The 24,462-nt window shown below is 42.8% G+C and overlaps 1 protein-coding gene across 6 annotated transcripts in view; it reads right to left on the bottom strand.

Moving 5' to 3' along the window:
- Window positions 1-24,462, bottom strand: part of Elf1 (E74 like ETS transcription factor 1) — a 97,397-nt gene that overhangs the window by 60,030 nt on the left and 12,905 nt on the right. For 3 of the 6 annotated variants that reach the window (XR_007979223.1, XM_052190868.1, XM_052190862.1), the window contains exon 1: window positions 4,749-4,866. The exons of 1 other annotated variant lie outside the window; for it this stretch is intronic. The gene's annotated coding sequence lies outside the window, so the exon portion shown is untranslated. Of the gene's footprint in view, window positions 1-717; window positions 814-4,748; window positions 4,867-12,989; window positions 13,149-24,462 lie in introns of those variants that run through there. 2 more of the 6 variants (XM_052190864.1, XM_052190866.1) reach the window with 2 other exon arrangements.

Below are 24,462 nucleotides of genomic sequence, written 5' to 3' on the forward strand. Positions count from 1 at the left end.
CATCAGTACAAATAAATAATAAAATCTGCACAAACATATACATAGTCTTCTAACATCTTGTAACAAACTTAAGAAAAACTCTAAATAAACATATAAGAAGTCTTTAAGCCTCAAGCACTCTGATTAGATGCACACTGAAGCACATTAAGGCAATTTATGATTACTGGACTTTCATTATACTGAGGTGTTCCACATGCACACAGTGACCTGCCTTCCAAGATGCCTCTCACAAACATGCTCTGACTTCATACAGACGCAGGCGCAGTAACTTCCTACAGAGGTTTTAACAGAAGGACTAAGTGTCTAAATGCAAGCCTCTTTCAAACCTTCTTAAAATACTTCTTAAATTCAAGCTGAAACTCTTTTTTCTTGTGGTGTTAAGGATTGAAGCAGACCACCTGCACGCTAGGCACACAGTCTACCACAGAGCCATACCCCTGGCCCATATAGAGTCTGAAACTCTATATAGCAACTCAAAGCTCTCCCAGTTAAGAACATGTGTGATGGAGCGTGCCTGGAATCCCAGGACTAGGTGCTAAAGTTAAGAGGCTGGAGAATTCAGGGCCAGCCTGGGCTAATTAGGGGGATCCTGTCTCAAAAGGAGAAAGAAAGAAAAAACAAACTGAGAGAGAGAGAGAGAGAGAGAGAGAGAGAGAGAGAGAGAGAGAGAGAGAGAGAGAGAGAGAGAGAGGTGACTTAAAGGCCGAAAGCACTTACTACTCTTCCAGAAGACCGAGTTCAGCTCTCAGCACCCTCGTCGGGTGCCTTACCAGTAACCAGCTCCAGGGGAATCGGACACCTTTTTTTTTTTTTTTTTTAGTTCTTAAATAAACAGGAGAAAGAATTTTATAAGAAAAAATGAAAATGTAATGAGAACTGAATCTACTAGAAGATAATTTAAAGACACATTTCACCTATTGCTAAAAAGCACATAAAAATGACAGATATCACTGCTAAGTCCTTGTCTGTAGAAATTAAACTGGTAACGTTAGGCCGGCAAAGCAGTCGCAGCTTCCTCTGGAGTTTCCCTTTTCTCAAGGCAAAGGCTTGAGCGAAGCCAGGCACACAAACTGGACCTGATACTTTCACTTTCTTCAGAATGGTTGATTTCTTCATCGGATGCCCAAATATGCAAAAAATGCTCCATTGTAAAGTCTTGTTTGGTGTAAACTTTAATAAAGTTCCATTTCTACCACATAATTCTGTGGGTATGCTGTGGTATGCTAACCTGATACCTAGACCTAGTGTCTGAGCACTTGGCTCCTTTCCAATGGTGCAGTCCTGCAGTGATGCTCCAAGTCGTTCTCGGGTCCACAGAGGACCTGGAAACCGTCACAGCTCTTCACAGTTCAGAATGATCCTCGCAATGCAGCCGGGTGTCAGTCACACTTCTCGGGTGCCTTGACTTGTGCAGTGTTGGTGCAAGAGCAAACTCAGCTGGAGCGCGCTGGCCTCGGCATGAGTCAAGGCTGCACAGCCAAGCCACACTACTTATAGTTTTACCAGCTAGCACGGACAGTTTTTAAAACTTTCATTATTTCATGTGTCTGAGTGCTTTGCCTGCAGGTATGTCTGTGGACTAGGCTTGCCTGGTGCCAGCAGAATACAGAGGGGGTCAGATCTCTCAGAATTGAAATTACACATAGTTGTGAGCTGCCAAGTAGGTGCTGGGAGTTAAACCCAAGTACTCTGGAAGAGCAGCCAATGCTCTTAAATGCTCAGCCATCTATCCAGTCCCAGCACTGATATATTTTAAAGTCACTTTCACTTACTGTCCCTGGTGAACAATAGGAGCTATTTATTTTCTTAAATTATGGATTTCTTCAGTCTTTGCAAAGTCTTCGCACATCTCAATAAGAAAAATGAATCCTACAGAACGCATGCACGTATGTTCTTGGAAGTGCATGAAGGAAGGCTTGCGAACTAGAAGTGTTCTAATGCTATCCACAAGAGCAGTAAAGGCACTGGCATAGAAAGGGAGTGCAAAGATGTGCTGTCGAAAATTAGCTCCAGTGAGTGAAATAAACAAATTACTGCAGGAAAGTGGGATTGGGCTTACATAAGATCCAAGGGAATAAAACTGTAAGAAAAAGATTACCAGAGGCCGGGCAGTGGTGGTGCACACCTGTAATCCCAGCACTCTGGGAGGCAGAGGCAGGAGGATTTCTGAGTTCGAGGCCAGCCTGGTAAACAGAGTGAGTTCCAGGACAGCCAGGGCTACACAGAGAAACCCTGTCTCAAAAAAAACCCAAAATCCAAAAAAACCAAACCAAAAAAAAAAAAAAAAAAGATTACCCGAAAAGTCAAAATAGTCAAACTTTAGGGGGAAGCAAATACAGGTAATAGACATACTCTACTTGCTAACCCAGGATAATGTGAATGGGCAAACATTGAAATTATATTTGCTCTATGCACTTTTCCATATGTATATTATTAAAAGGCCTAATAACAGTATAACTCCATTAAGTGTTTTGATACCAAAAATGCTAATAAACACCTAAAAAGTACCTCCTTTTAATTATAAAATAAAATTTATGTTTTGACTATATAGGACCACGTAGTTTCTAAACCCAGAAAATAACTACCTTTAATTACATTTACATTTGTAAAAAACCTTGCCATCTGTCTTTGACTAAGTATCTAGACCATAGATGATGCATCGTGGAAGCCTAGTTTGCTCTCTTGGAAGTTTCTGATTTACATAAGATAATATATCCTGAGAGAAGACAAATTAAAAAATAATAATAATGTTTGTTTGTTTGGGACAGTCTGTGTAGCCCTGACTGTTCTAGAACTTGACATGCGTTCTCCCCACCCACCCCAAATTTAACTGAGCACTATTGCCCACTTCGGCAATTTAGGAGGCAGAGAGGCAGGAAGGTCAGGAGTTCAAGGTTATCCCATTCGATAACCCCTGGTGAAGTTCAAGGCCAATCTGGCACCAGCGTCAGCACCTATCTGAGCCATAAACCTTCTCAACCTTCAGTCGGTAATTCTCCATTGTAACTCTCATGACTCAATTTAAACCTCCCTCCCATCTATGAAAAGGGGGGGGGGGTAACCACTTGCACGCTCAGTCTCCTGGACACCCCAAAAGCTCCCTTTCTGTCATTTTCCCAAGTCCTAGTGAGAGAGTGACAGCCAAGCACAGAAGTGATGCCTGTGATCCCAACACTGGAAAGCTGAGGTGGACCAGACAGGATTGGAGACAAGGAGCAGAGCAAGACCCGTTCTCAAAACAAGCATGAAAAAAAAAAAAAACCCAGATATGCATGACCAATGTCTACTTAATTTCAAATGTCACAACGTCTCAGTTTTAAGAACTCAAATTACCCAGCTTAATCTATACGCTCTAAGCTTGCTTACTTGTGCCCTCCGTGATTTTTCTCCTGTGGATCACAAGCCTTACAAAGAAAAGGGGGTGGGGGAATAAGAAGGTGTCATTAGTTTTGTTTTAGTCCAGACTTGAAGCAAATACAGCCTTCACTTAGTCAAAAGCCAACCAAACCTGCAATATGCAAACAAAGATGACGGAGAAAGGATCGCAGCTCAACTGGCAAAATGTCTGCCCTCCTTAGAAGACTCCATCACTAGGATCTGCTAGTATCAAGAACCTTCCACCACAGCAAGAAGTGACATCCTTCTTGCTGTCCCTTTCAAACCCACAAGGACTTCATGCACTCTGATAACTAGAGCCAACTCTCAACCAACCAGCTAGACACCATTTTAGCAAGCAGTAAATGACAACAAACTCGAATCATTACGTACTCAAAGTTTACTTTCACCCAAATGTTAGCTCCACGGATGTTTCACAAGTAAAATATTGCTGCATAGTCAATGTATACTTGGCAGAAAACATAACAGTTTCAGTGATGACAAATAATTCAGGAAAAGACTGAGCAACCTCCTGATAACAAAAGGGTTTTACTTTTTTTAACTACAAAAAAGAAAAAAAAATTGAATGTTACCACTAGTAATGAGGAAGGCCAACATTTTTCTGTTCCTTACACAAAACTGAACTAGCACAGCACTCCTTCAGAAGCAGTTTCTTTTCTAAAGCAGATATGCCAAGCAAGTTCCTGTACCCCATACGGCTTCGTTTTCCTCAAACACTGAATGAATCGATCCTTCTTCCTCATCACTGAAAATGCCTTTTTCTTTTACCATCGGTTCACTTTATGCAGACTCTACTTAGTTTTTAAACCTCTCTTTGCTTTTCAAAATTAAATATTTTGCATACTTCATTAACTTAAAAAAAAGCATAGATGGGCTTCCTGTGAGTAAGACCTAAGACTAACCTGACCCAAGATTTCAACCTTAATTAAGATACGGTAACAAAGCCATTGCTCCAGATTTCTTTTCAGCATCAGAATCTCACAGCAGTAGAGTTTACTGAAGTCACTTCTCAGCCAGTCCCTCAAAGACAATTAAGTTTATTTTAATTAGAACTTGATCTAATTTTTGCAGGGGTTGGGGTTCTCCTTTATCTGAAATTAGAGGAGAGGAAAATACCAAGCACAGAAATAAACAAAATGCTTCAGGGGGAAGGGCAAGGACTTTTCAGCATTAAATACTTTGTTGCCTGTAGTTCTGAAGTGCAGTTAGACATGTGACTCACTACACATATTTTATAAGTTAAAGAAGACATTCAGCCATATTCTGCCACAGGTAAGAACCATATCTGTTTTAATCGACTCAAAAATAGCCAGAAGCAAACGTACAAAAAAAAAAAAAAAATCACAAGTTACCTTTAAACTTCGTCCTCTGGGCTTGAAACTAAAAAGCAATCCGGCAAGTCCCGCACTGTTAAAATGGCTCCTGTAGACTGGGGAAGTGGTGCCTGCTTCAGCTTATGAGTCACACACGAAACTAAGTGTTTCTAAGGGAGGCACGCCCATGTTGCTGTGGACCCAATTATTCTGCTAGGTCAAACATGCAAATGCACAGGTAAAAATGGGGGCGAGGCGTCCGACAGGAGCTAGACAGAGCCCAGTAGCAAAAGCTACCTAGTTTAAACTGCCACTAACTCAGGCTAATTGCCATCTTTTAAAATTAACAGAATTAAATAGAATGACAAGCTACAACAAAGTAAAATTAACACATCAAATAAATACGACTATAAAAAGAAAACGTGAGGGGATGAAAGGAGAGAAGCAACTGTGTCTTAGCACAGCGACGGACAGGTGCGTCCAACCTGGCTACTCATTAACCCTTATATGAAGGGATATATGGCTATGTAATCTGGGAAAGCCAGCAGACTGTAATACCAGATGCAGACTTACAGGTTCTCTGAACAGATAAAATTCACTAGAAAATCCAAAGTTCAGTGGAAAAGTAAGTGCCAGTTAACGTGGCTAAAAGAACTTTTAAAAATGCTTGTTAGACATTCAACATAGTAAAGCTATTTTTAAGCAGAACCAAAAGGTTAATACATACTTTTTAAAAGTTACCAACACAGTCATAGTTCATAACTCCATCACTTCGAAGGCAGCCACAGCTTCACTTGTGGGATGAAGTGCATTCACTTCTGCATGCCTCACAAGCCTTCTAAGTACCAGGCTCCCTTCTCCAACACTGCCGCCCTGTACGCAGGCTCATCAACCACTACAGCAATGCCCTCCAGGTCACCGTCTGACAAGCCACCAAAATATTACCATGACTGTTTACCCTGGCCCCTTGGTGAGCATACTGTATTTGAAACAACCAGTTCATCAAGATGGCCTATTGATTCTATGTCGCTGAAGAGTTTCTTTTTACTAAAATAATCTCTAGGACTTAATAAATTAACTTTTAACTACACAAAAGAAAAGAATAAATCAATTTCGACTACCAGATATCTGAATGAATATTTAGATTCCAAACTCCTAGAACCAAGCTGCTCTCATAGTCAATGGCGTGAAGTCCCCTGTCCCTGGAAAGCCCACCATCTCATTCTCCACAGCTGACATATGTTGGGTAATACCATTTAAACCTAATCTGGCTTTTATTAGCTAATTAGAAAAATTAAAAGTAAAAGGATGATATAAAAATAAACAAACGGGGCTGGAGAGATGGCTCAGTGGTTAGGAGCACTGACTGAGGATCTTCCAGAGGATCTGAGCTCAAGCCCAAGCACCCACATGACAGCTCACAACTGTCTGTAACTTTAATCCCAGGGAATCCAACACCCCCTTCTGGACATCTCAGGTACTGTATATATATGGTATACAGACATACATCCAGGAAAACCCATATATAAGAAATAAAAATAAGATTTAAAAAAAAAAAAAAGCAAAAGGCAACACTGATTTTAAAGTGACAAAACCACCACTACCACCACCACCAACAACAACAACAACAAAACCAACTTGGGACGGGGAGCCAGCTCAGTCAGTAAAGCCCTTCCTGCCCAGCACGAGAGCCTGAGTGTGGTGCCCATCACCCAGGGCACATCCTGGACCTGGGGTTGGGATGTGCTCACCTAGCATGAGTGATGCTCTGGAGTTCAATTCCTGGGAAGGCAAAAGACGGCAGACTGGAGGACCTCTGGAGATCGCGGCCAGCCGGCCTACCCATATCTACCCTGTCTCAAATACCAGGCTGGTGGCTCTTGAGTAGAACACCCACGTTGACCTTTGCTCTCCACATGCAGGTGAGCATACACAGGGACTTGGAACAGAGTTCAGGGCACATGCCTGTAAATCCAGCTACATAGGCTGAGACAGGGGAACACAAGGCCAAGTCAAGCCCAAGCTACATAGCAAGTTCAAGTACAGCTTAGTTACACAGCAAAACAAACAAACAAAAAACGGGAATGATGGTACAACTCAGGGGTAGGACAACTACCAAATGCATGCAATGCTGTGTTCAATGCACAATGCTGAAAGAGTCCTAGCACTAGTCCTCCAGTACAGCAAACCATGCAGCAAGCATGTGTGAAACGTGGGGTTCAGCAGTGAAGCCATTGCCATCCTGGGAGGTCAATACATTGTGCATACGTACCCCATAGGAAGGTTATAATCTACTATCCAGAGGTTAGGATTAGCCTTTCACAAAAGTGAAACTCAAACACAGTAACACATGCCTGTAACCTGAGCCTCGGCCAGCTACCTTAAGCTACATTAGAACCAGTACTGGTGCTGAGACTCAAGTCTTCATGTGTGCATGTGCACAGCAAACATTTTACCAACCAAGCATTTCCCAAGCCTGACTTTTAGACATCGCTGGCAGGTAGGCAAAATGATATGGCTACATCAGAAGACACTGGCTCTTTCATATGAAGTTAAACATACATGTATCATATGATCCGCAATTCACTCCTACAGACAGCTGCTCAGTTTCTGAGTCAGGATTACACTCTAGGCAAGCTGACCGGAAACTCACTGCAGAACTCATTTTTTTAGTCCAAGCTAGTTTCAAACCCACACCATTCATCCTGCCTCAGCTTTTTTTTTTTTTTAAGATTTATATTATTTCATGCAATATGAGCAGTTTGTGTGTCTATGCTCCCCTTGTGTGCCTGGTGCTCAAGCTAGAAGAGAACATCAGATATCTGCAGACTGCAAGCCACCATGTGGGTGCTGGGAACCAAACCTGGGTCCTCTGCAATAGCAGCAAGTGCTCTAACCACTGACCTACTCCCCAGCTCTGCTTGGGACACGGACCCTCCAGGCTGGAGACTCTCCTGCCTGCTCCTGACCACTGAGATCATTTTTATCTAAAAGGATTGAAGCTACAGCTCAATAGGAGATTGCTTTCCTGACTTACCTCAGTGAGGCCATATATATATAGCTCTACCACCAACGACAGTCTTGCTGAAGAACAATGCTACCAATGACAGTGACCTTGGTTCACAATGGGGAAAGGTGAGATGTGGGGAGAGAAGAAATGACTTTGAGTCCAAGAATCAAAACGAAGGCCAGACTAGTCAGTGCTCATCTGTAATTCCAATACTGAATCTGAGGCAGGAGAATTTCAAGTTAGAGACTAGCTAACAGAAAACTTCAGGGAATAACTAACGTTGATTGTCAACCTGATTAGAGTAAGAAATACCTCAACAGTTAATAAAATACCCTGGCTTTTCAAAAACAGATCCTGAGGGTCCTGGTGTAATCAATGGAGCTATCCCTTTATGTATGCACAATATGGTGGTGTTATTGGGAGGTGGTAAGAGTGGAGGGGTGGGCCCTAGTTGGCAGAAGTAGGTCACTACCTGTCCTGTATTTCAGCCTGCCTTCTTCCTATTTTCCCCCTCTCTCTGCATCCTATTTTTCAAGAAGCTAAGAACAGCCTCCACCCCACACCCCTGCTGTCATCTTCTGCCCAGGCACATGAAGCTAAGCAACCATGAACTGAATCTTCTGAAATCATAGGCTAAAATAAACCTTTCCTTCCTTCAATTGTTTATGGCAAGCATGTAGGCACGGTGACCCAATTACCCCATCTTAAAAAAAAAAAAAAAGCCACTGTTTATCATGGTGTTCAAGGTTTTCGACACATGACTTCAATTTTTATTCTTTTCCCAGCCCTAACTCCATTTCTCTACTCATGTATTTCCTTTCTCTTTTTCTCACATACATACATACCAAACAGACACAGAAGTATACGAGCCTACATGCACACAAACACACAGTCCAGACTTACTGAAACCTGCTGGAGTTTGGAAATGTTCTTCCCTACTTCTTTCTATTCATCTCCTTACCACTGTGCTTCCTGGAACTGACCACCTCAGTCCAACCACCAAGGCTGTCTACTGAACATCCGCTCAACAATCAGGTCAAACGTCTCCTCTGCATGAAGAATTCCCTCTACAGACTTATTTACAATTATTGAAAATACTTATCATCATAAACCTGAACACCTTAGAAATTGTCTATCCAGGCCAATGACGTTTCAATTCTGTTTATCACTCAGATTTTTTTAGAGCCTTTGGAGAAATACATTTAAGGCTGCTGTTTCAGTAAAACCTCAAACACTGATCCATTCTTGTCCAATCTTAAAAACAAGAAAAAGATGCCAGGTGTGGTGGTGCATACCTGCAATCCTCACACTCAGTAAGACAAAGGTAGGACTACCAAGTTTGAGGCCAACCTAGTACCCAGTGAGTTCCAGGCCAGAAAGGGTTCAGAGACCCTGTCTTAATGTTGAAAAGGAGGGCTATACACAGAAACTGTTTCCTCAATGTTAATTACTGACTGTAAGTAATTTAAGTCATTCTCATACTTCAAGAATGTGCCCTGAGCACTGCGTGTGTGTCAGACACTCTTCTAGCCCCTTGCCATATACACATAGCCAACACAGACCACGACTGTTAAGTGCTCCTCAGCACCCACCTGGCAATGACCTTGGGAAACAAAAACCATATTGTAAACCTAACCAGATGTAGTTTCACTCCCTGAGCAAATTCATCTCTCTGGCACCTGAAAATCAGCTACTGATTTAGCAAACCCCTTACTCTCCATAAGTGAGTCAGAAAGATTACTTTCAGCTGGCTATGACAACTTTCCAGCCCTAGGGCACAGCAAGCTGGGGTACTTGTTGAAGACCAAGAGACTACAGAACAAGCAGCAGAGGGTTGTTATTAACGCCAGCTATGACACTAGGACGTGACCAGTTACAGAAGCTCCTATTTTGTGAAGAATATATTTGTATAAGGATATATACACATATTAGGCAAATATCTTTCCTCTTAGTCTTTCATTGTGTAACATGAGATGTACTGACTTTATATCAGTACTGAAATGTTGTCAATTTTCTATCATAATTTAAGTTATAGACTATCAGAAAGGTAAAAACAAATAATACATTTTGAGGATAATTAGCATATATTCTAGGTACATTTGCATGACATAAAGCTACAGATAATATAATAAGACTCTTGCGACACTATCCTTTAGAGGTGGAGGAAATGATAAAGAGCTTACAAGGGCAACTGAGAAGAATACGGAGGAACGGAGGAAAACAAGCCCTACCCTGTCAGCACGGAGTCCAAGGAGTAAATGCAGTCTAAGAGGTGAGTGATCACCAAATGCTGATCTCAGATGAGGTCTGAGAAAAATGACAACTGGGTTTAGCAATATGAAGGTCACTATTAACTTTTTGGGGAAAAAAATCAGGCTGGGACATGGAGAGATGGCTCAGAGCACTTGTTATTCGTAAAAGGACCGGGATTTGTTTCCCGGCACATAGCAGCTCACGACCATCTGTAACTCCAGTTCTGAGAGATGCATGCACATGGGATGTGATACACACACACACACACACACACACACGTGTGTGCAGGCAGAGAGGGAGAGGGAGGAAGGGAGGGGGGAGAGAGAGAAGAGAGAGAGATCCTCATATACAAATAAATAAAAATAGATGTTTTTAAAGAAAGGTTTTAAGTGTGATAGAGTATTTTATAAATGTTTTTTCCTGATTGAAAAGAAATCCCTCAAGGTAAAAGAGAGCTCATAAAATTCTTAAGAACCTCAAGAAGTACAGGAAGCTCATAAAAATTAGGAGATCCTAGAAGTGTGGCCTGCTGGGAAGGAGGAGATCCTTCCAGGGTGTGGGGCTGCCTAGGGGTCTCTGGTGAGGACGCTCTCCTAGATCCTGACTCATCCCTGCAGGGCGGTGCCTCCTCTGGGAGTCAGCTGCTGGAGCCTCACCCATGCTCCTGCAGCCCCGATAGCTCACTGGTTCACTGCGCTAAACTTGGATGATGCTGTTCCTTTGCTCTGCCGCTGTTCTCTCTAGCCAGGAAAAGCAGAAACAAACAGCCCAGGAAAAGTCACACAATGATGTTCTAAAGAGACAGCCCGATTAGAGAAACTTCAGACAGAAGTGAGGTGAGATTAAAGATGAGAGTTTTAGGGGCTGGGAAGATGGCTCAGTAGGCGAGAGCATTTGTAGCTCTTGCAAAAGAGCCAGATTTGGTTCCCAGCACCCATGTGCCGGCTCACGACTATCCAAACTGTAGTTCCAGAGGATCAGCCGCCTCTTCTCACCTCTGTAGGCACCAGGCCCACGCATGGTGCACTTAGTTTACACACGTGCAAGCAAAACGTCTGTACACAAAACAAAGTTAGGAAATGTTTTTAAAGATAGCATATTTTGTTGATTATGATCATGGGAAGGTTTTTCTACTTAAAGAGCTGGGTAGAAGAAACAGAGATCTGTCTCCTTCCTCCCAAGTTCCTTTGAAGACTGGATTTACAAACACGCACCAGGTCAGGCTTTTTCTGCGGGTTCTGGGGTGCACACACAGGTCCTCAAGCTCCCCAGCAGGTCTTTGCCAAGTGAGCCTTTTCCCCAGGCATTCTGTTTTCTCCTAGGGTTTTTGAGACCCTAGGAATTGAGTGCAGGGTCTTGTGCGTGAAGTGCTAAGAAAGCATTCGACCTGTGAGCTAAATCCCAGCCCCATTTCCTGTTCTTGTTAAATCCTGGAATAGCATGGAGATCTGGGGACTTTTGAGACTCGTTTCAGTTCTGTCTTTTGATTCTATGCCCTTTCTAATTCCTCAGGTTTAGATGGCTGTTTGCAGAACAAAGTCCTATTAAGGACACACGTAAAAAAGTCTCAGAGCCCATAAGGTGGCTTAGCAGTAAAAGGCTGCGGCCAAGCCTGATGACCTGGGCTCAGTGCCTGGGTCCCATAAGTTATATGGAAAAAAACAAGTCCTACAAATTGTCCTGATAGCCACACAAAGCGTGGCTGAGGCACCCTGATGAGTGGTGTAAACACACATCAGCACACTCTTCTTCCTTTATATTCACTCATGGTGTGCGCATGTGTATGTGCAGGAGTGCTGAACTCAGATCCTCACGACTGCACAACTGTTTCTAACTACTGAGCCATTTGCCTAGCCCTTTCTTCATCAAAGTTTTGATAGTTGGCAGGAAACTATTCATAAAATGGGCAGTAATGTGAATTTTATAAAATCTTCAAAACGCAATTATGTCGATTATACTTTAGTAATAAATGTTTTTTTTATTTGTTGGAGTTTATATTGTTTTATTTTTAAGAGTGTTTGCCTGTGTGTGTGCCACTTGTGTACCTGGTGTCCATGGAGGTCAGAAGAGGGTGTTGTAATCCCTGACTGAACCAGAGTTACAGTCAGTTGTGAGCTGTCATTTGGGTGCTGGGAACCAAACCCGAGTCCTCTGCAAAAGCAATCTCTCCAGCCTCTATAAAATATTTTGTTTTAATTTGTATTCTTAGCTCAGTGGTACAGGACTTGTCAAGCATGTGTGAGGGCCTATGTTCAACCCTCAGCATTGCAAATCAAAGTAGCATTAAAATAAAAACTGTTAATATTAATCTAGAAAGACTTTATGACAAGATATATAAGTAAACAGGTTTTGTAGCTCTCTCTTTAAAAAAGAGACACTTTCACACCAAAACTTGCTTATTTCTTCTTAAAAATGTTCTGTTTCTTTTTGTCATTAGGGTCTCAGTGCTAAGCTTCCAGTTCATTATGTAACCCAGGCCAGCCTTGAACTCTCACAGCACACTGCATCAGCTTGAGAGTACTAGGACTCTGGGAGTCTGTAACAGCCTGGCAAAATTCTATATTTTTAAAGATAGAAAACAAGAACACCACCTACCTTATTTAAACCTAAGGTAGTATAGGAGAAGTCAGACCTCTTATTTTAAGTAATTTCAACTACTGCCAATTTTGTTTGGTACTTACTGTCTATAAAACAAAGTATCTGTTTAGGGGAGATTAAGGAAAGGTGGTATCATGACCTTAATTCTCATACAGATGCATTTTATGCTAATTAACAATTATGGCTTTATTTTTATTTAAGCCTCAATCCCAGAAGCCTTGGGTCCTTAAGACCAAAACCCAGCAACACGAAAATAATTGCCTACAACTGTTGTCTTTGTTCCTTGATAAAATTAGGCAAAAAATAGGGGAAATTTGGGGCCTTTTTTTTTCTTTTTAAGAAAGAAACTTACATAATGTGTTAGAAAGAGCAGGAGGGGAGCAGTAAGGGGGATCCACCCACATCTCAGGTGACCTTACCTGAAGGCTGAGGAGAGAGGAGAGCCTGTGGGCAAGCCTGAGGACAGGTTCAGATCCCAGCGAGATCCTCACAGGGACTGGGCCTCACACACCTAGGGCCCCGGCACAGCAAGGAAGAGATAGGAGAATCCCGGGGTCTTGCTGGCCAGCTAGTCTGACCTAAAACACATGAGAAACCTTGCTGTGAGGGAATAAGGTCAAAGGGATAGAGAGCACCTGACTCCTCTGGCCTTGACACCCGAGGGCACAGGCACACACAGGAAATTAACTCTCATTACAGAACATGCAGAAAGAATTAAGAAACTAACAGTAACCGTTTGCCCAGTAGACTAATGGTTATGGGCATTGACTTTAGATGACCACAGCACGAGTCCCAACTCCACTATTAACTAGTTGTTCACTCTAGGCCTACATACTAAGCTCTAAGCCTCTGCGTTAACTTCTCTAAAAGTACAGAGACCATCCCTACTTCACAAAATAACTGCCTTGAATTCCTTATGATGGTGCCAAGGCATACATGTTCTCAAATACATAACAAAAGTGGAGGATAAAACACTAGCACACAGCCCATCCTTAGCCACAGAAAGGGATCCTCATCATATACAGCTTAAATGGTGTTCAGAAGCACCACACTGAAAGAAACGAGCATTAAAGGCTACAGACAGTAGGATTCCATTTATATGGCATTCCTTGAAGAGAAATTATACTGGTTAAAAAAAACAGATCAATCATTGCTGGAGATATGGACTAAGTAATGTAACCACACAAATCATGAGGAGCCATTATGCAGTCTGAGTATATTGGTTTAACTTATGCTGATCAGACATTATCTGAAAGAAATAAAGAAGATGCTACTATAATTTACATAAATTAACCCATCCTCATTTCTAATATACATGCCTACAGCTTCTATCAATATCTGATATCTCAATTCAAGAATAATGTATATTAAGGAATTTCTCATAAATTCTATTACCTATTAAATTGATTTCCACTAAAAACAAAAGAGGTGCCAGGTATGGTAATGTACAATTTAATCCCAACAGAGGCAGGCCTATTTGTGAATCCCAGGCCAGCCTGGTATACACAGTAAGTTCCAGACCTACATAGTGAGACCCTGTCTCAAAAGGAAACAAACAAACTAAATAAAGTGGGGGAAAAACCCAAAACAACAAAACCAACAACCTAAAATGGGCTACCAGCATAGCTTAGTGGTAAAGCCCTTACCCAAAATGTGAGGCCCCAAGTTTGATCTTCAAATTCACACCAACTAACAGAAACTATCTGTGGCTGCACTTTCTAGTGGCCCCAGGTTAGAATACCATATGATAGCCCACAATTGTTGCTTAACTCCAGCTCCAGGGGATCAAGACATACATGTTGTAGATGAGCCTGGTGCTATTCTTGTGAACCTATCCCCTAATGAATAAAGGAGCCAATCAGTGGGTGAGTGGGCAGGACTTCTGGCTTGGCTGGAAGAAGAGGGGAAGCAGAAGAGAAGTTAGATCTCTTTGGAACCTGGATGGCAGAAGAATAAGACGTAGCTGCTAGAGTTTCCTAGTATCATGGCAGATCTGCCACCACCTGAGGAATCAGATTTTAATAAGGCTTACAAGATTAGGTTTTAGTTGTTGTGCCCAGAGACTGAGTTACCATTGTTTCTGAACTAAGTTTGTGTTGCGTTTTCCTACACACAGAGGCTCGTCTGGGTTCAAGAGAGAAAGGTATGGTGGTAAGTGTAGGTTTGCCTGAGGTGCTCCACAAAGGCCGTGGGAGGTTTGAAGCAAAGGGTTAGCATGGTGGCAACTTGCCAGTGGGAACCTAGCAAGCTGGGTGGAGAGACTGTGGAGTTCAGAGTTAGAATCTACATGAGATAAAAACAGGTCGGCCATTGCCTGCCCGTGCATGGCCAGTCAGGCCCCCGGGGCAGAGGCACAAGTGCAGGAACGTGCCGGTTCTACTTTTTAAATATTTCCCGCAACACATACATGCAGGCAAAATACCCCTACACATAACATAATGAAATAAAATGATTCCTAAAAATGTATTTATCAGTACCTACTGAAGACATTCTAAGACATGTCTTTCCATCTTGACCTTGATCTACCCTATTGCAACCTCATCTTTAATCACCTATAATCTAGATTTTCTGAACATACCAGCTGAGAACATGTCAGGTGTGTCACCTAACCTTTCTTTAACCATTCTCACTCAATAAATCTCCTGTGACCTTTACTCTCCTCTGTGCCATTACATTTTCAGTACCTTTTTTCTCAGGCTCCCATGAACCACACATGCATTCACTCATACACTTACACGCAAAGCACTAGAGGACTCTGTGTGTCCTTTTCAAATAAAGTCCTATTTCAGCTCAGGACAGTCTCAGGCTCATTATTTAGTGAGGTTCTTGAACTCTTCACTCTTGTCCCTGCCTCTCAAGTGTTGCAATTAGACCCCAAATGTAGTGATTTTCTTCCAGAGCTCTTGCTGCCTACTTTGCTGAAACACGTGAGGAGCACTGTATTTTACATCAGTTGTGTGGTCATGCCTTGTTGGTTATTTCTTTTCATCTAATGGTATTTCTGCATCAGAATACTTGCTTAATAAATATTTGCTAAATGATTTATAAGTTGAACTAGATATTGGCTCAACAACAAGCTTTTATCCCCTTCCACATAATATATATATTCTCAGGTAATTTCTGTTTAGGTTGAAGCTAATACCTAAGATAGATTACCCAAGTGGCCATTCCCATTATTTTTGTCCTTGTGGCCCTTTCAGGCCTAAATGGACGTCGTCCCACAAATTGAGAAGTAGGCTAGTTAAAGTTTCAGGCAAAGAAATATTTGGCCTGAGGAGATAGTTCAGTGGGAAAAATGCCTGTGGCACAGGGAACTCAGTGCAAATTCCCAGCATCCACAGAAAAAGCCAGGTACCATGGTACACACAGCTGTAACCCTAGCATTGAGGTAGTAGGGACTGGGAGTTCCCAGGGGCTCACTGGACAGTTAGAGCTCTGGTGCTTAGCTTTAATGGCCAACACTATCAAGAATCACCAGAGAAGCAGACCTCTTTGTCTCTTCTATGTCTTTAAGAGATTTTCTTGATTAGAATAATAGAGATGAGAAAACCCAAGCACTGTGGATGAAGCAGAGGACTCTCCACTGTACAAGAATCGAACAAGCTTGTCAGCAGTAGGCATGCACGCTTTTACTGTTCTCTGCCTGGAACTGTGGCTACAATATGATTAGCTGCTTCAAGTTCCTACTGCCTTAACTGCCTGACAGTGAAGACCTGTGGTGGAGTTTGAATGAGAATTTGTTCCATAGGCATGTATTTGAACAATTGGCCCATTTGTAGTGCTGCTTGGGGAGACTTAGGCCTTATTGGGAGAGAATACGTCACTGGAAGTGGGCTTTAAGAGTTTAGAGAGTCGAGCCATTTCCTGTTTGCTTTCTCTGCTCCATGCTTACAGCAAAGGATGCAAGCTCTCAGTATTCTGCCCAGCCACCACATCTGGGCTAGCTGCCAAGCCTCTGCTCTGCTGCCACGGACTCATCCCTCTGGCCCTGTAAGCCAAAACAAACTCCTTCTTCCTTATGTTGCCTTGGTCATGGCGTGTGGCACTATAGAAAAGTACCATATACAGATGGGAACCTTAGATTGTGTACTAAATGAAATTTTTTTCAGTACATGGTGCTTCTATCCCGGTATTTTATCACAGCAGCATGAAACAAAACTAAGACAGCAGCCACAGTGGCAAGTTCCAGGTTCAGTGAGAGACTCTGTTAAAAAAAAAAAAAAAAATGAAGGTAGCAACTACAGTGACTAGCATGGCACCCTAAGCATAAGGGTACAATAGTGGTACATATCTTAGCGGTAACCAACACCTCTCTAACTGCCCTTAAGGTCTTCTTGCTCAACAAGAAGGAAATCATGCTTGGTACAGGAAACCTAGCCAACTACCCAGAGCTGGTAAAGTCATAGATCTTGGAGAACCTACAACCACCACTTTACTAAGCTAGTATAACTCCTAACTGCACCCTATATAGTGATCTGTAGTCCTTCAAATAAGTGCTGTCCTAACCCATCATCAAGGAAACATCTCTAAGTCACAGGCACAGATGAGTACAGAAAAGCACCACCAATGAACATGCAACGAACAAGCACTCATATAGTTCCCAGGCCCAACTGACACACCCTGACCTACAGCACAGTTCCTGCACCTAAGGCTCAGGAAACATGGAGGAATGGGGACAGAACTATTATTGTAAGAGTCAGGAAAACTGGCAGGTTTCTATAAGGTTGTGTCTCCTAGAAATGTCAAGAAAGCTATACCCATGAAGTCTCAACAACACTGCTCATCTAAACAAGACTGGAACAAAAATACCACTAGTAATCATGGGACATGGATGGGGAAATATTCACAGGGCCCCAAACCTAGACAGACTGACAACCAAAGAACACTGAAAGTGGGAGAAACAGTTTTCCCCAGAGAATATTCTCCCAATTGGTTGTACAATTATTTATCAAGTGGTCAGCCCTGAAATCACATATATACAAGTAGCATTATATGGACTGAGCTGAGTGTACTTATGAATTCAGGAAAGAGAGAAAAAGAGAGGGTGTGTGTGCAACTGAATGAAAAGAAGCCATAAACTTTAGAGAGAGAAGTAGTACGTGGAAGAGGCTGGGGGAGGGAAAGGAAAGGGGAAATGATGTAATTATCGACCTCTGGCCTCCACATGGGCACACATGGGCAGCGGCACTCACACATTACTAATATGCACATACCACACTCACCAATAATATAGAAATATTCTAATAGGATACTTAACCTAGGCTGCACTTAAGACGTTTCATAATGCTGTCTATGCAGATACCTCCTCCCCCTTTTTGCAGATAACAGAGCAACAACTCTGGAAAGTTATAAAGCACCTGGTACTGAAAGAACAGAGAGAAATCTGGCTTCTTATTGTTGCCCATGAAAAGCTCCATGAGAGGTACAGTGAACGGCCTGGGCCGAATGAAGAAAGCACCGGGAACAGGGATCAGGACTCATCTGGGAAGCTGACTGCAAATCCCAACTGTGGTGGTTTGATTAGGAATGGGCCCCATAGGCTCACAGAGTTGAATGCTTGATGCCAAAAAAAAAATGGCACAATTTGGAAGTGTGGCCTCACTGGAGGAAATGTGTCCCTGGGGGTGGGCTCTGGGTTTTCAAAATCTCAAGCCAGGCCCAGCGTCTCTCTCTCCAGCTGTCTGTGGTTCCACAGAACTCTCAGCTACCTCTCCAGCACTGTGGTTGTCTACATGCCACATGCTTGCATGTCTCCTGCATGGTCTACACTTCTGAACTGGTAAGCCAGCCGTTTATTAAATTAATGCTTTCCTTTATAAGAGTTGCTGTGGTCATGGTGTTTCTTCACAGCAACAGAACACTGATCAAGACAAATATCAAGGAAAAGACTGAGTATAAAAGGGTAGACAAAAGGTAACATCAAAAGTAAAAGAAGGGGGAAAGACAGGTTATGAAATGTAGCCATAAGATGCACACCTTCTTTCATTCACTCATCTGCAGGAAGCCATGCTATCTGCTATAGCAGAGTCTTCTTTACCACCACAGAAGACTGAACATGAAAATCCTACTGTTGAATGAGAGGCTCTTTAGCCTCAGAACATCAAGGGCTCAGCTATGTTTCTGCAACGACTTTGAATACAACATTGAATTCTTCTGTAGAATATTCCTAGAAAGATCTCTTAAGTTGCTCATGATTTGGGAGAGGATTTGCCATTTTCAGCTTTGGAATAGCTTGGGGTGTCCTTGAGAACAGCAGTGGAAAGGTGCTCATCTTTTCCATGAGTTTATGAGGCTGTGGCCATCTCTCATTTGGTCCAATTACCAGTGCCTTCGGCTCTGCTTCCTTCCTTAATCTAGTCTCAAAAGAACAGTCAGTGTAATGCATGTAAAAGAAAAGTCAGATCTTCCCACTCTTGGGCATCAACATCATTCCACAGTTCCTCTTCTCACACAAAATTAAAGTCCTTATTAGATGCTGACCAGGACTGAAAGATACTGGCCAGTAGACTGCTATGATCTTATCTTAATACTGCCTGCTGTTCCCTGACCTCTCCTTGCTGTCTCATGACCACGCCAGGCATTCTTCTGACTTGAGTCTTTGGACAAGCTGTTCCCACCGCCTAGGGAGTTTTTCTGTTAGATGGTCATAGTTAAGTCTTTTACTTCTCGTTGTACATTGGTGGGGTGGCAGCTACCAGTTTGCTCATTTTTCTCTGTATGCAACCTCACTTTGCCTGCCTTCGAATCAAGAAGTAGAAGTGTAAGCAGGGTAGGGTGGCTCAGGCTTATAATTCTGACACTGGGGAGGCTGAGGCAAGAACATCGCCTCAAGTCCAAGGCCACCCTGGGTGACAGCCAAGCTTCTGTCTCCATAGCAAAGACAAGAAAGAAGAACTCAACGTCATCATGTAGTAATACAGGGCCAGCCTAGTGACTTGCACTGGCCATGGAATAACCAAACCTTAACCAGGAGAGGCTCCAAGTCACATGTGTATCCCCGTCACACCTCTCTCTTCTCTCCTCTGATCTTCCCCTTCTCCTTCCTTCTTCTCACCCCTACTCCTACTGCATATCTCTATGTAGCCCTAGCTTTCCTGGAACTCCATATGGTAGGTAGGCTTGCCTCTGCCTGAGTGCTGGGGCTAAGGTTTGTGCCACCACACCCAGATGGTGGGTATGCCTTTTCTCACTACTGAAAGCACCTTTGTCACTATTGAAATACGAGCATCTCATAGAGAAAGGGCCTAGCCACCCTAGAATATGTATGTGTCTACTCCCAACTGAGCTGACCCAAATGTGAATACCAGTCAAGCAACACAAATATGCGATATTATCTACTTGATCAAAAAGTATGACTTGCCCTATGCTGTGCTGCACACCCACAAACCTTACTAAATAAATACATTATTGACTTGGCTGTTGCCATACGGTTAGGAAAATAAACCCAGGATTTAAGAAGTCTGTTATCAAGGCAGAATCTTTCCCCTTTCTATATAAAGATCTCAAATTTTAAACCCTGGAAAATATTTTTTAAATAAATTAGTTATTATTTACATGGTAGGTGGCACATGCCATGGCACATATGGGGGAGGGGAGTGGAGTCTAGGAAAACTTTCAGAGACAGCTCTTTCCTTCCATGGTGGGTTCCCAGGATGGGACACAGTTGTCAGGCCTGCATGGTGTTCCGGTTTTTTGTAGACTTGATACAAACCAGCAGTATTTGGTAAGAAAGACCCTCAGCTGAGGAAACGCCTCCATCAGTTCGCCTGCAGGCAAGGCTATTGTACATTTTCTTGATAGACGACTGCTAAGGAAGTGCCTAGCCCACCGTGGACAGCGTCGTCCAGGAGCAGATGGGCCGGGGTTGTCTAAGAAAGCACCCTGAGTGAGCCAAGAGGAACCGTCCAACAAGCAGTGTTCCTCCACGGCCTCTGCTTCAGTTTCCACTTCCCTTCCCTTCATGATGAACTGTGGTGTGGACGGGTCAGCCAAGTAAACCGGTGTTTATGGCAGTACAGGAGCCTAACTAGGCCGCACTACAGTAAGGACTTCTACCACCAAGCTTCTCACCGGCACTATTCTAAACCTCAGAATTTAGTTTAAAGAACCCAAGTAGGCCTTTCCCATACCTAAGGATAGCTGTTCTTTCTCATGAAACCTTCTAGGTGGTTAGCTATGGTACAACGAACCTAAGTATTCCCCTCCCAGTCAGCAGCTGTCAGAAGCTGACTAAAGTGGACAGGAAGGCAAGCTTTATGCTTTCTGAGAAGTGCGAGGCCACAGAAGTAGCTGCTAGTGCTCATGCTGAAGAGTAGAAGGGTTATGTGGTACAAATCGATGGTAGAACAATAAACAAGGTCCTCCTGTGAAGCAAAGGGTCTTGACCCTGGCAGGTGCTACATATCAGATATCCTGCATATCAGGATATATTATAATCCGAGAGACAGTAGCAAAATTACAGTCATAAAGCAGCAATGAAATAATTTTACGGTTGGGGGTCACCAGCACATGAAGAACTGTGTTAAAGGCTGAGAATCACTATTACAGACCAAGGAGAAGAGGGATGTGAGTCCGTTTGCATTTGCATTGGGTATCACTCTGTTATTGTGAGGGGTAGGAGATGGCGGGACTGGCACATACCATCGTTCCTCGGCTGCAGTGCCCAAAGAGCTAGCAGAACCCAAAAGCTCTTCAGTCTCTCTAAAGTTGAGTATCCAGCAATATGTTCTAAAAAAGCCCTTCAACAATGATGGTAAGAAGCCCAGGACCAAAGCAGCGGAGATGCAGCGTCTGGTCATCCTGCGTGACCTTCGACACAAACACTGACATGTGGCTCTGAAGAAACAACACACTAAGAAAAATGAGGAGACTGTACAACATACTAAATATTTGGCCAAGAGAATGAAAAATGACAAAGAAAAATGCCAGGGACAGACTGCCAGGAAATGTCAACTGTGCTCAATCTCTGGGAACTTCTAAGTCTTTAAGAGAGACAAATAAAGGACCAGACATAGGAAGAGATGCTAGAGTGATCTGCTACAAAGACTTAATCCGGACAGTTACCACACAATGAAGAAGTTGCCAGAGCTCACTACCTTCTCTGCCTTTGCTGTCATGTCTGTAGCACCTTCAGGGTTCTGCTGAAGTCCAGCAGGAGAACAAGTGCAGAAATATAAAAGTCTTTTTAAAAAAAACAGAGAAGCTGGGCAGTGGTGGCGCACGCCTGTAATCCCAGGACTCTGGGAGGCAGAGGCAGGCGGATTTCTGAGTTCGAGGCTAGCCTGGGTTATACAGAGAAACCCTGTCTCGAAAAAACCAAATCCAAAAAAAAAAAAAAAAAAAAAAAAAACAAACCCAGAAAGAAATAACTGAGGTCCAGGTTAGAGCAGGACCCTGTGCCAAGAAATAACATTTTTAACAGAGATCAGACCTAGGCCATAGGCTTAGTGGCCCATACCTGAAACCCAGCCCTCAGAGGCTGAGGCATAAGGGTGACAAGGTCAAGCACAGGCTACTTAGCAGTTCCAAGAGGTTCAACAGTATGTACAAACAAGATTATAATTAAGATGGCATTGATGAAAATATTGCTTTCTATTTTGCCTGAAAACAAGTATCTGTCACTAATTCGTATTGTGTCAACAATTTCACACTCCTGCTAATCTTTGTAAAAATTTCTATATCACAATCAGATCTAAATGTTATAAACAAAAGTACCAGAAGACAACACAAATCAACATTTATACAGTTATTAGTAGGAAATGTTTTTCTAGATATTACACTAAACGCAGGGGCTAGAGAGATGGCTCAGCAGTTAAAAGCACTGACTGATCTTCCAAAGGACCTGTGTTCAATTCCCATAAACCACATGGTGGCTCACAACCATCTGTAATGGGGATCCAATGCCTTCTTCTGGTATGTCTGAAGACAGTGACAGTGTACTCACATACATGAAATAAATCTTTTAAAATGTATAATAATAATAATAATAAAGGCAGAAAAAGAGTAATGATATTTGACTCTATAAAATTTTACAAACATCTTAACCTAAGCTAAAACAAAGGACCTAAGAAATAAACAACAAAGCCTTAAATGAATACATTTTAAGTAGCTTATACACATGAGCACATCTGTCCAAAATCAGCAAATTCTGAACTTCGGCTCTTTGGCCTCTGCAGGCACCGTGCACACATGTTGTCCATGCATACATGCAGTGAAGACACTCATACACATTATGTTTTTCTTTAAAAAAAAAAAAGAAAGAAAGAAAGAAAATCTTCTTTCTTATTGAAAAACACAATAAAGACAATGGGGTCTGAGGAAGCTCCTCAGGACTGAGGGAGGAGAGGGGACTACAGACCCAACCTAAGAGAGGAACCCACATGGAACACCCATGACCAGAACCAGAGAAATGGGTCAAGCTAGTGTCACCTCTTGATGGAGGTTAGGGATGTTAGGAGGTAAGACAGGGTTTTCTGAATGCCAGGATGGTCTGGAGGGTTGATAGCCACTGTAAGCTCTGAGCTTAAAATTATCCAGAAGAGGCCAGTGAGATGATTCCCTGGATAAAAAGCCCTTGCCACCAAGCCTGGTGAACGGAGTCCAACCCTGGGAGAAAGGAGAAAACCGACTCCTAAGAGTTATCCTCTGACCTCTGGCATGTGCCATCCCCGCCGCCTCCACCCCCGCAACAAAAATACGTAAATAAATACGTAAATAAATGTAATGCGTTACTTTTACGAACTAACCCAGAAGACCTCAAAGCAGAGCAGTCATGGGGCAGCAATCCTGTGGACAAACACACGTGAGGATCATCTGCACACGCAAGCACACACTCCTGAGCCTACACTGACTGACTCAAATACTCCCAAGCCTACACCGACGGACTCAAACGCAGATCTCAGACCAAGAGTCTCTCCAGATGACCAGAAGTTACTCTAGTAGCAAATAGACCTTTGTACCTCAACAAGGTCTGGTGGTAGCCAGTATACACTGTCCTGGAACACCGCAATTACACTACATCAGTGTAATTACACCACAGTGGGAAGTTCCCAGCCGTATTCAGCAGATTCTGTTTAAGGAGTCAGCAAGGCTGACCTTCGTGGACCTTATATAGAAGATACTTTCTTAAATTCATGTTTCTCTTTTAAAAAGGACATCCTGATGTCTTTAACTCCAGCTACTGTCCTTTCTCATTCCATCCATGTCACACCAGACTTCTTGAGCACGCGATTTCTTCATTTCCCACTCCTTGTTGGACCTAGTCATCCCACTCCCACAGTGACTCTCAATCTGCTCTAAAAGCCACAGCCTCCCAGAGCTAAGAGCAGCCAACACCTTAGAACCATCTTGCATTATTAAGACAGTGCTCTAGACTCAGTTTTTCTTGCCAGTGTCAACACTCGACCCTGAAGGACCAAACGTCTTAGTCAAAGCACTCCCATTCATCCCAGACTCTCCCTGGGCAAATCTACCCACGTCTAGGATTTCCAACAGATATGTCATATAAATGTAAAAGCCATTTGTGTTCAAATACCTGAATAAATCTCTTAAATCCACCCTTTTCATATGTGTTGCCATATTAACAGGCCACATGGATGATCTGAATATTTATATATTTATAAATTATATATTTATATATTTATAACAATCTCTTAGCATTCAGACAGGTATTTAAAGGTTGCTGTGTGGGAATTTTACAGGCTGGACATAAAGGCACACATGTTCTCCCGACTCCCACACTTATCTATGTGCCCCCTATTTTTGTTAATGTTTCCTTTTGTGACCACCTCTCTTTCTCTCTCTGTTGTGTCCCCACCCCCACTATCCTATGTGACCCAACACCCTGTATGTTCTGATATTTGGCATCCTGCATCCCCCCCCTCCCAAAACAGG

The sequence above is a fragment of the Apodemus sylvaticus genome, chromosome 8 (genome assembly GCF_947179515.1).
Source record: "Apodemus sylvaticus chromosome 8, mApoSyl1.1, whole genome shotgun sequence".
Taxonomy (NCBI): Eukaryota; Metazoa; Chordata; class Mammalia; order Rodentia; family Muridae; genus Apodemus; species Apodemus sylvaticus.